The sequence below is a fragment of the Mustela nigripes genome, chromosome 1 (assembly GCF_022355385.1).
Source record: "Mustela nigripes isolate SB6536 chromosome 1, MUSNIG.SB6536, whole genome shotgun sequence".
Taxonomy (NCBI): Eukaryota; Metazoa; Chordata; class Mammalia; order Carnivora; family Mustelidae; genus Mustela; species Mustela nigripes.
The window spans coordinates 199,960,905-199,976,740 of NC_081557.1; positions in this window are offsets into that span (position 1 = coordinate 199,960,905).

Here is a 15,836-nt window from a genome sequence, read left to right on the forward strand (position 1 = left end):
TTTTTGTTGTCTGATTGCTGAGGCTAGGACTTCTAGTATTATGTTGAATAATAGTGGTGATAGTCAACATCCCTGCCATGTTCCTGACCTTAGCGGAAAAGCTCTCTGTTTTTCTCCTTTGAGAATGATATTCGCTGTGGGTTTTTCACAGATAGCTTTGATGATATTGAGGAATGTACCGTCTGTCCCTACACTTTGAAGAGTTTTGATCAAGAAAGGATGCTGTACTTTGTCAAATGCTTTTTCAGCATCTATTGAGAGTATCATATGGTTCTTATTCTTTTATTAATATATTGTATCACATTGATTGATTTGAGGCTGTTGAACCAACCTTGCAGCCCAGGAATGAATCCCACTTGGTCATGGTGAATAATCCTTTTAATGTACTGTTGGATCCTATTGGCTAGTATTTTGGTGAGAATTTTTGCATCTGTGTTCATCAAGGATATTGGTCTGTAATTCTCTTTTTTGATGGGGTCTTTGGTTTTGGGATCAAGGCAATGCTGGCCTCATAGAATGAGTTTGGAAGTTTTCCTTCCATTTCTATTTTTTTGGAACAGTTTCAGGAGAATAAGAATTAATTCTTCTTTAAATGTTTGGTAGAATTCCCCTGGGAAGTCATCTGGCCCTGGGCTCTTGTTGGGTGATTTGTGATGACTGCTTCAATCTCTTTCCTGGTTATGGGTCTGTTCAGGTTTTCTATTTCTTCCTGGTTCTATTTCTTCCTTTCAGTTGTGGTAGTTTATATGTCTCTAGGAATGCATCCATTTCTTCCAGATTGTCAAACTTGCTGGCGTATAGTTGCTCATAATATGTTCATATAACTGTTTGTATTTCTTTGATGTTGGTTGTGATCGCTCCTCTTTCATTCATGATTCTGTTTATTTGGGTCCTTTCTCTTTTCTTTTTGATAAGTCTTGCCAGGGGTTTATCAATCTTATTAATTCTTTCAAAGAACGAGCTCCTAGTTTTGTTGATTTGTTCTATTGTTTTTTGTTGTTGTTGTTTTGCTTGTTTGTTTCTATTTCATTGATTTCTGCTCTGATCTTTATGATTTCTCTTCTCCTGCTGGGTTTAGGCTTTCTTTGCTCTTCTTTCTCCAGCTCCTTTAGTTGTAGGGTTAGGTTGTGTACTTGAGACCTTTCTTGTTTCTTGAGAACGGCTTGTATGGCTATGTGCTTTCCTCTCAGGACTGCCTTTGCTGTGTCCCACAGATTTTGAACAGTTGTGTTTTCATTATCATTTGTTTCCATGAATTTTTTCAATTCTTCTTTAATTTTCTTGTTGACCCATTCATTCTTTAGTAGGATGGTCTTTGACCTCAATGTATTTGAGTTCGTTCCAACTTTCCTCTTGTGATTGAGTTCTAGCTCCAGAGCATTGTCGTCTGAAAATATGCAGGGAATGATCCCAATTTTTTGGTAATAGTTGAGACCTGATTTGTGATTCAGGATGTGATCTATTCTGGAGAATGTTCCATGTACACTAGAGAAGAATGTGTATTCTATTGTTTTGAGATGGAATGTTCTGAATATATCTGTGATGTCCATCTGGTCCAGTGTGTCTTTTAAGGCCTTTATTTCCTTGTTGATCTTTTGCTTGGATGATCTGTCCATTTCAGTGAGGGGAGGGTGTTAAGGTCCCCTACTATTATTGTATTACTGTTGATGTGTTTCTTTGATTTTGTTATTAGTTGGTTTATGTAGTTGGTTGCTCCCATGTTAGGGGCATAGATATTTAAAATTGTTAGATCTTCTTGTTGGACAGACCCTTTGAGTATGATATAGTGTCCTTCCTCAACTCTTATTATAGTCTTTGGCTTAAAATCTAATTGTTCTGATATAAGGATTGCCACCCCAGCTTTCTTTTGATGTCCATTAGCATAGTAAATTGTTTTCCACCCCCTCCCACTTTAAATCTGGAGGTGTCTTTGGGTCTAAAATGAGTTTCTTGTAGACAGCATATTGATGGTTCTTGTTTTTATATCCATTCTGATACCCTGTGTCTTTTGATTGGGGCATTTAGCCCATTAACATTCAGGGTAACTATTGAGAGATATGAATTTAGTGCTATTGCATTGCCTATAAGGTGACTGTTACTGTATATTGTCTCTACTCCTTTCTAGTCTATTACTTTTAGACTGTCTCTTTGCTTAGAGGACCCCTTTCAATATTTCCTGTAGGGCTGGTTTATTGTTTGCAAATTCTTTTAATTTTTGTTTGTCCTGGAAGCTTTTTTATTTCTCCTATTTTCAATGATAGCTTAGCTGGATACAGTATTCTTAACTGAATATTTTTCTCATTTAGTGCTCTGAATATATCATGTCAGTTCTTTCTGGCCTGCCAGGTCTCTGTGGAAAAGTCTGCTGCCAATCTAATATTTCTACCATTGTATGTTACAGGCTTCTTGTCCCTAGCTGCTTTCAGGATTTTCTCTTTGTCACTGAGACTTGTAAGTTTTAGTATTAGATGGTGGGGTGTGGACCCCACCATCTTTTTATTGATTGATTTTGAGGGTTTTTTTTTTAATTGATTTTGAGGGGGGTTCTCTGTGCCTCCTAGATTTTGATGCTTGTTCCCTTTGCCATATTAGGGAAATTCTCTACAACAATTCACTCCAATATACCTTCTGCCCCCCCTTTCTTCTTATTCTGGAATCCCAATTATTCTAATATTGTTTAGTCTTATGGTATCACGTATCTCTCAAATTCTCCCCTTGTGGTCCAGCAGTTATTTGTCTCTCTTTTGCTCAGCTTCTTTATTCCCCACCATTTTGTCTTCTATATCATGAATTCTCTCTTCTGCCTCATTTATCCTAGCAGTAAGAGCCTTCATTCTTGATTGTACCTCATTAATAGCTTTTTTGATTTCAGCTTAGTTAGACTTTAGTTCTTTTATTTCTCAAGAAAAGGATTTTATTTCTCCATACAGGTTTTTTCTAACATCCTTCATGCCTTTTTTGAGCCTAACTAGCATCTTGAGAATCCCCATTCTGAACTCTAGATCTGACATATTACCAATGTCTCTATTGATTAGGTTCCTAGCCATCAGTACTGCCTCTTGTTCTTTTTTTTATGGTGATTTTTTCTGCCTTGTCATTTTATCCAGATATGAATATATGAATGAGAGAATAAAATACTAAAAGGGAGGCAAAGACCCCAGAAAAATGTACATTAACTAAATCAGAAGAGACCCCCAAACCAGGGGGAGAAGAAAGTGTGTAAAAAGAAATATTTTAAAAAGTACACACACACACACATATATATTAGACTGGTGAGACACAGTCTACACAGAGAAACACACCTGATTTGGGGTGTATTTTGGTCGCTTAGAACACATTACCTCCTAGGGTGCCTGAGTGGCTCAGTGGGTTAAGCCTCTGCTTTTGGCTTGGGTCATGATCGCAGGGTCCTGGGATTGAGCCCCACATTGGGCTCTATGCTCAGCAGGGAGCCTGCTTCCCCTGCTCTCTCTGCCTGCCTCTCTACCTACTTGTGATCTCTCTCTCTGTGTCAAATAAATAAAAAGTGAAATCTTAAGAAAAAAAGGAAAAAAATTACCTCCCAAAATTTAAAAAAAAAAAAAGAAAAACTTATATATATATATATATATACACACATACATACACAAAAATAAGGGTAAACATGATGAAGGGGTGGCATATGACTGTAAAGATGAAAATTAAAAAGAAGTCTAAAAAAGGAATTGATAAGATAAGGTAGTTGGAAAAAGAAAGAAGGAAAAAAAAAAAAACAGGGAGAGAATGTGCTCAGGCTGGAGACTAGACTAAAGCCCTATGCTAGATTTAGGGTATATTTTGATCTATTAGAAGAAATTGTATCTGGAAATTTTTTAGAAAAAAAAACCTTATATGTATATAAAAAATAAAGTTAAATTCAATGAAAGTTAAAATATAACTATAATAATGAAGGTTTAAAAAGATTTTTTTAAGAAATGTAATGTTAAGATAAACTAATTAAAAATGTTAAAAGAGGAAAGAATAAAAGTTAAAAAAAATAGAATAAAAAAATAAAATTAAAAAACTTAATTTAACTTTGCAAGACTAAAGGGTCATGGGGAGAAAGCCATGAATGCTATGCGTTGTTTTCCCCTAGCTCTGGAGTTTCACTGTTCTCCTTGATCAGTGAGCTTGGTCTTGGCTGGATGTTCTTGCTGATCTTCTGGGGGAGGGGCTTCTCAAATGTCTTTGCCTGAGGCAGAATTGCACCACCCTTGCCAGGGGCCAGGCTAAGAAATCTGCTCCAGTTTACTCTCCAGAGTTTTTGTTCCCTGAATGCTTTCTGTAGAGCTCTTGAGGATGGGAATGAAAATGGCAGCCTCCCAATCTCTAGCCCAGAGGAGCCAAGAACTCGGGGGCCTCACTCCTCAGTGTGCCCTCAGAGAAGAGGGGTCAATCACTCCCATCTCCTTGGTCTCCAGCTGCTCTCTGGGCTCGCCCAGCCTTGACTGAGAGTTTCTGTCTCTGGTGCACAGCCCTGTTTGGAGTCTCTAAACCCAGCAGATTCCTGCCTCCAGAGGAGGAAGGTGATTCTCCTTGGATCTGCCACTTGTGGGGTTCCTGCTCAAAGAGCAATGGTCTGATAGTGCCATGGGTCACGGTTTAAGGTAATCTCTGTGCTGAGAGCTCACTCCTTGGCTCTGTCTCTGTAGTCAGCTTCCCTGCTCTGATACCTGTGAGCTATGCTACATTCAGACACCCCTGATCCTTCTGTGACCCTGCAGGTTCTGAGACCACACTGTCCCCATGAGGGCTCCACCCCCACTTAGATTCTGGAATGACATCTCTCAGTGGAGCAGACTTCTTAAAGTTTGGATTTTGTGCCCCCCGCCATGTTCTATCTTCCCATTGCTTTTGATTCACTTCTCCGCACGTCCTACCTTTCAGAAAGTGGTTGATTTTCTGTTCCTAGAGTTGCTGCTTTTCTTATTTGATCTCTTGTTGAGTTTGTAGGTGCTTGGAATCGTTTGATAACAATCTAACTGAACTCCTGAAACCTGACGTCATTTCAGTCTACTACTCCCCCACCATCTTGCCTCTCCCCTCTGGTTTTTGTTTTAATTTTTATTATTTCCCTCCTGCTACTTGCTTTTAGTTAGTTCTATACTTCTTTAGGTTCTTGAAGTGAAAACCTAGATTGTTAACTTGAAACTTTTCTCATCTATGCATGTAGCAATATAAATTTATTTTGCTTTGGATTCATTGGACTTCTTCACTTTGTGGAACAGTGTTTTTCATTAGGCCTGAAATTTTAACTACACTGAATTTTAACAGTTCTGAATAATTTTAACAATTCTGGAATTTCAAATGTTGCTTTGGCTTTATTTCTCTTTTTACCTGCCAAGACTTTAATTAAGCATGTGCAGTCTTCCTTATTCTTTATGTCTCTTACCTTTTCTTCTGTACCAGCAATCTGACATTTCATCCTTCATTGTGGGTAGTTTTATTTCTTTTTCCAGTTCAGTGATTTTTTTTTATTTGTGTCAACTCTGCTGTTAAACCCATTTGCTAAGTTTTAAATTTTAGTTATTTTATTTCTTACATCTCAAAAACAGATCTTTTAAAAAGATGTTTTATACTTTAAACTATAGAAAAATGACTCTCTGGATAGTTTCTCCTTTTCTTCGGATGTTAATTGTTAAACAAAATTTTAAACCTAGTAAACTTGTAAATTCCAAGATTTGAAGTCTTTGTAAAACTGTGACAGTCTATACACTAGAGTCTTTATTTCTGTAGTTCATAATTTCCACTGGCTATCACTTATGACATGTACATCTTTATGTATCTCATTAACTTTGACTTAATCTTGGATTCGAAAAATGTATTGGGTAAATTATCTGAGGTTTAAGAGAAATTTGGCTTTTTCCAGAAAGAATTTACATTCAATTCCAGGAGCTTGGAGGTGCCACCAGTTTAAGACAACACCAACCCAAATTCAAGACTTGAAACTTCCTAAAAAATAAAGGAGATGGAGAAGAGTTTAACTGCAGTTTTGTGCCAGGACTGGTGTGTATAAGGGTGCAACCCTTAGCAGTTTAGAATTTTATGTCATCTCTGGGCTTTGACTTCTTTCTATCTCTAGAAGGCCAGCAAAACAAAAATTCAAAATATTTAGAATGGATAATTACTCTGAGAGTGAAAGAAGCTTTTGTCTTTACTTGTGCTTCTGGGATCCTGATTTCCCTTTGTTGCAGGCCTAGTAAATCCTTACTACTACCATGTCAGTTCTCTGATGTATATATATATATACATCAGAGAATTTATAAATTTTTAAATTTTTAATTGGGAAATTTTTAAATGGGAAAAATTTTTAAAACAAAGTGTATATATATACACTTTGTTATATATATGTATTATATATATATACACACTTTGTTTTTAAATTTTAAATTTTATATATATATAAAATATATATATACACTTTGTTTTATATATATATATATATATATATATATATATATATACTTTGTTTTTAAATATTTTTCCCATTTAAAAACAAGCTTTTACCAGGAGCATTGATCTGAATAACTTAACTCAGCATTTGAGAAAACAGGGTGGGCTTTGTTAAGAGAGTAAATGTCATAGAATTTACGCATTGTGGGCAAAGGTACTCCTTTTTATTGTTTTTCTCTCTGGCTTCACTTCCTCTGAGGTCAGCAGGAATTGGTTTTCATCTCATCAGAAGTAGTAAATTCTGAAATCCAAGTGCTGTTTTCCTGAGACTATTGTGCATGTGGTATGGGTTAAATAAATAATTAATAGATACTGTCATCCTATCATTTTTTGTGTCCTTGAGATTCAGATTTCTCATCATAAAGGAGATGCATATATATGTAATAGGAAAGTAATTTTAAAAATCTTGTGGTACTGAACTTGAATTGGATTTGTCAATGTAGAGCCACTGGTTGGTTCAGTAGGTTAAGCAGCTGCCTTTGGCTCAGGTCATGACCGCAGGGTCCTGGGTTGGAGACCTTTGTTGGCTCCCTGCTCAGAGGAGAGGCTGCTTCTCTCTCTTCCCTCTGTACCCCCCGCCCCCCTCCACCACTTATGCACTTTCTCTCTCTCAAATAAATAAATGAAATCTTTAAAAAAATCTTTAAAAAAAAAGAATTGTCAATATAAAGTCAAGGGGTATTTTTTTTTTCTTCCTTTCCCGTTCTCCTCCTCCTCCTTCTTCTTTTTAATGTATATCACTGAAGAGGCGTGGAAACAATAACCAAGCCTACAGCAAAAATGAAACAAACAGGAAACAAACCAAAAACCCAAGCCAGGAACAATGGGCATTGCTAGTGTCCAGATTGTTTCCTGATACACTATTTCTTAGAAATAGGCTGATTCCATGTTTGGGTAGAAAATATACATGATGATTCTGGAACATTATTTTACCAGATAATGAGGAAGCTCTTCAAGACTCGTAATTCATGTAAAAAGGACTTGGAAACCAACTCAGGTTTTAAATTGTCAGGTAGGACAATTTAAGTTTCCCAGAGCGAAGTCTAGGTGAAAGAAGTACTCTAATTGGCGTAGTCCAGTTTAATACAATCTTGCACTGGGCCTGACTTTCCTTGACATTCAGTATCATTTCACACTAGGACCTTGCCCTGCTAAGAAGAAGCTGAAGTGAGTCAAGAGCCGAGTTTTCCAGGTTCCTTGGTTTAGTAATAATATCCAGCCTAAACTAAATCAGTGCACAGAAGTGCTAACCTGCTCCCGGTCAGCACAAGCATTCTGGGAGAATTCTCTAGAAAATATGCCCCTCGGGCGCCTGGGTGGCTCAGTGGGTTAAGCCGCTGCCTTCGGCTCAGCTCATGATCTCAGGGTCCTGGGATCGAGTCCCGCATCGGGCTCTCTGCTCAGCAGGGAGCCTGCTTCCTCCTCTCTCTGCCTGCCTCTCTGCCTACTTGTGATCTCTCTCTGTCAAATAAATAAATAAAATCTTTAAAAAAAAAAAAATAGAAAATATGCCCCTCTGATAAACTGTCTCAAATATGACAAAATTATTGTTTGATGTCCTCTTATCTCTTATTCCTTATTATTTTTTCCTCAGTACTTTATAGCTAACATTTAAGTGCTTTTCTTGCCATATTATTTTCCCCAAATTTCTCAAATAGCCTTGTATGTAATGCCCAATTATTACTAGTTCTTGTTCCTGAATGTAACGTTGATTTTTTTTTTTTAATCTTTTGGGATGAAAACAGTTAAAACAGGTAGGAATGAGGTGCACAACTGGCAAGAAATTAGTTGTCCCTTCAATCATTTATTCTACAAATATATATTGACAAGCTACTCTAAACCAGGTCCTAGGCTAGACACTGGGATACGTGGGGAATAAAAACATGAGCCCAAATCCCAGGAAACTTGCAGTCCAGAGGAGACTCAGTCTCATTCTAACAATCACGCAAGTGAATTATTAATGCTAACCGTTGTTTAGTGCTATGTTTAGCACATGGAGCAGACCTATCATTAGAGGTATGAAGGCAAAGTACAGGTGCTATGTAAGCATTTAATAGGGATGTCTAACCTAGGGGCGAGAGAAGTTTCCATCAACGAAAGCTTTTGAGTTGAGATCTCAGGGATAAGTAGGAAGTAACTAGAAGGAGGAAGAGGGGCTGGAGCACATGGAATGAATGGAAGAGCGATTGATTCAAGATAATTCTAGAGATGCTGTCAGGCACTGTATCAACAGACTTAGATCATGTTCGGTATTTTGTACTGTACTTGGACTTAATAGAAATGGAAGGGTATTAAAGTATTTTCATTGGGTCACTGTGTGTGGTGGGGGGCTGCTTTTGCTGTTGGGTTTAGGTGAAGAATTCAGAGCATGCTCTATCTTGTGAAATGCTACACAGAACAATAAAACTGTGGTCAGTCAATGAGTAGATGATGCTCTAAGAACTTTCTTCCCACATTAGGGGAAAATGGGTCTGGTCTAAGATAAGGCATTTTAAGTTTTGTTCTTTCTAGCCTGCTTTTCATGGAGGGATATATGGTTTCAGTATTACGTAGGCCTAGGGGCTCTGTTTTCTGGTAAAGTCCCCATTCTCCACTCTGTGAAACCCCTCTGCCCCCAACCATGTTGGTTTCTATTGCCTGATCCCCCTTTCCTGCTGCAAAAGTATTACTGGAGAAGATTTCTGAATGTTTACCTCAGAGTTACCCTACAGACTCTTCAGAGTGGAATCCGCCTTCCTCTAGTCTCTAGTTCCATTTGATGTGCATCAGAGCCCCCTACTGGGAGAAACACAGCTCAGTTACATAAACACCCACATAAACGGCAAGAGTCCAGTAACATTTGGTGTATTTGTGTGTATGTGCTTTACCCGTCCCATGTTAAATGTCACTACTGTGCGCCAGCTAAGAAACCTACTTATTACCTTTGCAATTAACGCTGACATATAATTGTAAATAATTAGCTTTTCATTTGGTACATTTTCCAATTACTTGGGGTTGGAGTACAATTAATTAATTAATATTAATTATTATTAAGTAACAATGGATACAAATCGCAAATTTATAGTCTTAACAAAATCTGGAATCGATATGAAGAAACAATTCAGTCCAGTCTCCTGCTTCATGAAAAAGAACATCTACTGTCTTTAGGATGTGGAGTTCTTTGTTTTCTTCCTAAAATTTCCCAGGAAGGATACTCCACAGTATTATGAAAGACCAAGTTTTGTGTTTTTAGTAATCCAGTGGCTTCTTATATTTGATAAGAATATCTTTTAAAACAAACTTATTTTACAATAGCTTTATTCTTGCAGAAAAGTTACAAAGATAGCATAGAGAGTTCCTGGACATCCTTCACCTAGTTTTCCCTACTGGGAACATCTGACATTATCATGGTAGCTTTGTCACAAATTAGGAATCCATATTGGTATTGTACTATGAACTGACCTTCGTCTTTATTTGGATTTCACCAGTTTTCTATGAAGGTCCTATTTCTGACCCAGGATCCCATCCTGGACACCTCATGACTTTCCATTGTCTCATCTCCTTCAGCCCTTTTGGTCTCTGACAGTTTCTGTGGCTTCACTTTCAATGATCTTGATGGTTTTGAGGAGTACTAGTCATATATTCAGTAGAATGTTCCTCTGTGTGGATCTGTCTGATGTTTTTCTCATGGTTACAGTAGGGTTATAGGTTTTGGGGAGGGAGACTGCAGAGGTAACCCATCATACCTAGGAAAACACTATCAGCATGACTCACTCTGTCGAGGTTAGCTGTGATCACCTCGCTGAGGTGATGTTTGCTGGATTTCTCCACCAGCAAAGTTACTCTTGGCTATTGCTTTTATTTTATGTTTTAAATTCAAGTTTCTTTTCTTTTATTTATTTTTATTTTTATTATTTTTTAAGATTTTATTTATTTATTTGACAGACAGAGATCACAAGACAGAGATTCCTCTCTGAGGGCAGAGAGGCAGGCAGAGAGAAAGAGAGAGAGAGAAGAAGAAGCAAGCTCCCCACTGAGCAGAGAGCCTGATGCAGGGCTTGATCCCAAGACCCTGAGATCATGACCCGAGCCAAAGGCAGAGGCTTTAACCCACTGAGCCCCCCAGGGGCCCCATCTTTCCTTTTATTTGATAAAGATAGAGAGCTTGTCAGCTTTCCTTTCAGAAGAGGGAAGGCAGTTGGTGAAGGATTGTTTTCAGGAGCCAGAGAGATCTGGGTTCGTGAGCAGTTATGCCACTCATCCTCTCTGTGATCGTGGGCAAGTTTCTTCCTAAGCTTTACTATTAGAGTAGTAACAGTACTTTCCTCAACTGTTATGGCGACGGACATTTGGCCTGTGGCCAAAGGACACAGGCACATAAAGCCCCTACTGGCCACCTGATGCACCAACAAACCCTCAGCCTCAAATGCTCGCCATGATTACTAACGTGAGTATGACAGCAGTGATCACAAGCACTGTGTATTTATTTTAAAGTCCCTGCTGAATTTAGTCTTCAGTCCCACAGCAGCCGTTCCCCGCATGCAATGTGTGCCATTAGTATGTGGGGCTGGGCTTGGGGCCTTAGGGCTAAGAGCTGAGCCTGGTTAATTCATTCAGTCAAGGGTTTTAACAGTCTTCACTGACCTCCCCCTAGATCCTGAGGATACAGGGTTGAACCAACAGATACAGTGTGGCCATAGCCCGGCCAGTCAGGTGGAGAATGTTCGGACAGAGAGACATGGGAGCTGTAGGCAGGGTTAATCAGGTAGGACCCTGCCTGCATGTGTAAGGGGAACCTTGATGACTCCTTCCCTACCTGCATGTCAGATAGTCTGAAGCAGTAAAGCATTCTAGGGATGAAATTCACTCTTCTCCAAGTCCATTGTCATAGTATCAGAGTAGCCCAACCAGACTAATGACTTCACTTACACCCCGCTTCCATTTTGCTTTTGGGAACTCTGTGCTTAAATGACTAGAAAGGTGTCATCAACCTTAGGATATGTTGATATCAACTGGGGGACTCATTGCCCATGGATTTTATATCCTGTACTTGCTATTTTCCATAGGCAGTCTTTCTGAGTCTGCCTCTGCACTCCCTTACTGTGACATGGTTTCTCATATATCCTGAGATTTGTGATTGTGAATGTATGTTCTTTTGGAACTTTACTTTAAAGAATTTAAGACCTAGTTCAGAGTATTCCTCCAGTGAGAATAGGAGTTCATGAGTTGAAATCTACCAAACACTTGGTGTAACTATCAGTCTACTTTACACTAAATCTGTACCTTAGGTATTCAGGTCCCACTGGTGGTTGGATTTGGGTCCAGAGCTCATGAGAAGGCTGGTTTGTGATTAGGGCATCTGAGGGTGAGAAGTGGAACCAGGGAACTTATTTTTTCTACATTTAAAAAAAAAAAAAGATTTTATTTATTTATTTATTTGTCAGAGAGAGAGAGAGAGAGAGCAAGAGCACAAGCAGGCAGAGCGGCAGGTAGAGGCAAAGGGAGAAGCAGACTCCCAGCTGAGTAAGAAGCCCAGTGCAGGGCTCCATCCCAGGACCCAGAGATCATGACCCCAGCCAAAGGCAGCCGCTTAACCAACTAAGCCACCCAGACGCCTCTCTTTTCTACATTTTATCTAGAACCAATGCTACCACTTACGAACATTTGTTTTTATAGTTTATTCACCAAGGTTTTCCTAGTTTATCTACCACTGTGGGTGTTGGTCTTATGCCAGAGTGTCTGATTCTGACCCTGGACTTTGTACCTATCCCTGGAAGGAGCAGCATAGACCCTTCCTTTGGACTGTTTTTGTATGGCCTTTGAACTAAGGACAGTATTTACATTTTTAAAGTGTTAAAAAAAAATAAAGGAAAGTTACAGAAATCAAATGTGACCCACAAAGCCTGAAGTGTTTATTATCTGGCCCTTTACAGGGGAAAAAAAAAAAATCGTGGATCCGTAGACCACCAGGGATCAACATCTGTACCCAGGGCAAACTCCATTTCTGATGTTCATTTTCCCCTCTGGGTAGACCCTTTTCACAATCTCTAGTTTCCAAGAATCTCTCTTACTTTACTACCAGCTTAGCTGCTCATCTTAAAGGAAATTTTTAAAAATATATTTTTATTTATTTATTTGACAGACAGAGATCACAAGTAGGCAGAGAGGCAGGCAGAGAGAGGAAGGGAAACAGGCTCCCTGCTGAGCAGAGAGCCCGATGCGGGGCTCGATCTGGGGACCCTGAGATCCATCACCTGAGCCAAAGGCAGAGGCTTTAACCCACTGAGCCACCCAGGCGCCCCTTAAAGGAAATTTCTAATATGTGATCCTCATACGTTAAAACGTTTTGTAGTTTAGGGGGTTTCTTGGACATCTATTTCTCCATAATATACGGGAAAGGACTCCTCCCTCTACACATCCGGTCAAGCAAGTCTCTGTGCTATGGCAGGGGCTAGACCGAGGGCAGTCTGTAGTCTGTGAGGCAGTTTGGGAAAGCACAAAATAGTCACTTTTATTTTGAAGGAGTGTGTCTAGAAGGTAGTAACTCACATCGGGATCTTGAGGCAGTGAGCTGCCCGGCACAGCTAAAATCAGAGCTGGCTCACGGGGACCCACGCGGCGGGGAGTGGGTTTCTCATGAGCAGGTGAGCGTGGGGGGGGGCGTGCACGTGTCCCTGCACACGCCCCCCTGGGGCTGTCTCCCTCCTATTCTGTTTCCAGATCAGAATTGTTTCTGATCAGGGAGTGTTTCCCGACTACACCGTAACCTCCTTGTCCACATACTAAAGCCCAACTTTCAGTTCTTGCTTTTTTTATTCTGGAGACTTTTGAGTTGTCTGGGGTTTCCTCCCCATTTGTGGAAGGAACATGGTACAGCCCAGAGAACTCTGGCAACTCGAGTTCTCCTCACTCTGGTCCTCATTTGCATTCTCCCTTTTTCTCCACTTCCTAAATTCAAACAAAAGGGGGGGAAAATGCGGGAAAGAGAAAGTGATGAGACAGATGGACCAGGTTCAATTTTCTCTGTCGTACAGGGAGAGATGTCAGACCAGACGAGAGTGATGGGTCTCATTTTCAGGTCTACCTCTGTTGTGTTCTCAGGTTATGTAATTAAATTCTCCGCTCTCACGTTTATTTAGAGATCCTGATGCCATTTTCGAAAGCTCTGGGTGATGTGGGTTATTTTATTTAGAGGCTTGAGACCTTTGGCTCCCACTAGATCTATAACATCAGTGACAGCTGTGTTGTGTGTACAGCTCTGTAGCAACCAAAGGCAGCTGCTGGCCCACAAAAGCTGGCCCTGGCTTCTCCCCTGGCGATTCAGTAAAGGATCCTTAAGAACATTAGGGGGACCATGCAGGGAGGGCTTAGGTTAAGGGGGCCCTGACTATGATCAGACCTTCTAGATGTTCCCACAGGGAGAGGATGGGAATGTCTTCCAGGACAAAAAGGTCTGAGGGGCTTGGGGAGTCTAATTTTTACCTCCCAGTGTGCTGGCTGCTTGGAGACACAGGGAGGCACCCTCCACCCCTGCACATCAATGAAGGGACATCTGCTCACGGTAAGCTGAGGGCCCCCTGGACTTTGATGGTGTCACTCTGTTCCTTATCCTCCCAGAGGATCTGAGGGAATCACAGAGACCTGAGGGAAACTATGCCAATGAATGTGATAGAACAAAAAGTAGACTCATTTTCTGCCCTTGGATCACTAAGGATGATGGAACAATTATTCTAAAACATCTTATAAATAGGAAACCTCTCGGAGTGCCTGGGTGGCTCAGTTGGTTAAGCGGCTGCCTTCGGCTCAGGTCATGATCCCAGGGTCCTGGAATGAGTCCCACATTGGACTCCCTGCTCAACAGGGTGCCTGCTTCTCCCTCTCCCTCTGCCTGCTTGTGCTCTTTCTTTCTCTCTTTCTCAGTCAAATAAATAAATAAAATCTTAAAAAATAAAAGGAAACCTCTCTCAGTCATCTGAATTTCATACCAGTGGATGTTATCTCTTCTATGTATAGTAAGTATCCCAGCCTAGTGCAAAGTACTGCTCGACCAAGGCAAAGAGATGAGAAGAGACACCAGTGCTGGTTTAGAAGGAATTAGGAGACCTAGATAAGAACTAAACAGATTTTTTTACCTAGAAAAAAAAAAAAAAGATTTATTTATTTATTTGAGAGAGAGAGCATGAATGGGAGGAGCAGAGGGAGAGGGAGAGAGAATCTTAAGCAGAACTCTGCACTGAGCACAGAGCCCGACCTGGGGCTCGATCTCATGACCCTGAAATCACAACCTGAGTCAAAACCAAGAGTTAGGGCGCCTGGGTGGCTCAGTGGGTTAGGCCGCTGACTTCGGCTCAGGTCATGATCTCAGAGTCCTGGGATCGAGTCCCGCATCGGGCTCTCTGCTCAGCGGAGAGCCTGCTTCCCTCCCTCTCTCTGCCTGCCTCTCCATCTACTTGTGATTTCTCTCTGTCAAATAAATAAATAAAATCTTTAAAAAAAAAAAAAAAAAACCAAGAGTTAGAGGCCACTCAGGTGCCCCCATATTTTTTACTTTTATTTTATTTGTGTGTGTGTGTGTGTGTGTGTGTGTGTGTGTGAGAGAGAGAGAGAGAGAGTATAAGCAGGGTGAGTGGCACAAAAGTGGTCTTGTGCAGTTTTGAAAACGAAGCCCTTTGAAAAAGAGGATTGTCATCCATCAGCTTAGGAAAAGCTGAGTTACACGCAATTGAATGGGTAACTCACTAAAAGACTTCCTGAAAGTTTTTAATAGCTTCTAATGTGTTATGTGAAGCCTTATTCCAACGGAGCTGACCTTGAGGCTCTATGTTGTAATGTCTAACAGATCCCACAGAATGTGTCCCACAGAATCCATTTTCCAGTTTGGGAAACCCTGATCTAGCAGGCGGTGGGTGGAAGTTGGAGAGATGCTTTCTAGATCCTGGGTCAGAGCCCGCAGTCCCCCCTCCACTGAGCCACACACACAGATGTCAGCTTCATTGCTGACAATAGGTGTCTGGGAAGGTTAAAATTGCAATAATGAAAGAATAAACAAAGTTTAAAGTGCCTAATGTGGCACGATTATTACTGTCACTAACAATCCTCTTCGACTGTCTTCCTACCTACAAATTAGGCCAGGACCAGTCCGGGCAAAGGGACGGTTTCCTGGCTATTGACACAGCAGTTGGCCACTTCGGCAGGAAAGAGCTCCAGGAGGCCACAGTGCTCAGCACAGGTGGACTTCCGCCAGCAGTTTCTGGCAGGGTCATTGGACCACCGTGTGTATGATCTGCAGACTGGCCAGGAAGACCTCATGGGGAAGCAAAGGGAAATTCTATTTACGACATCGTTCATTTTATAATGAAAGCACATGCATTTTATGTTTTGGAAGA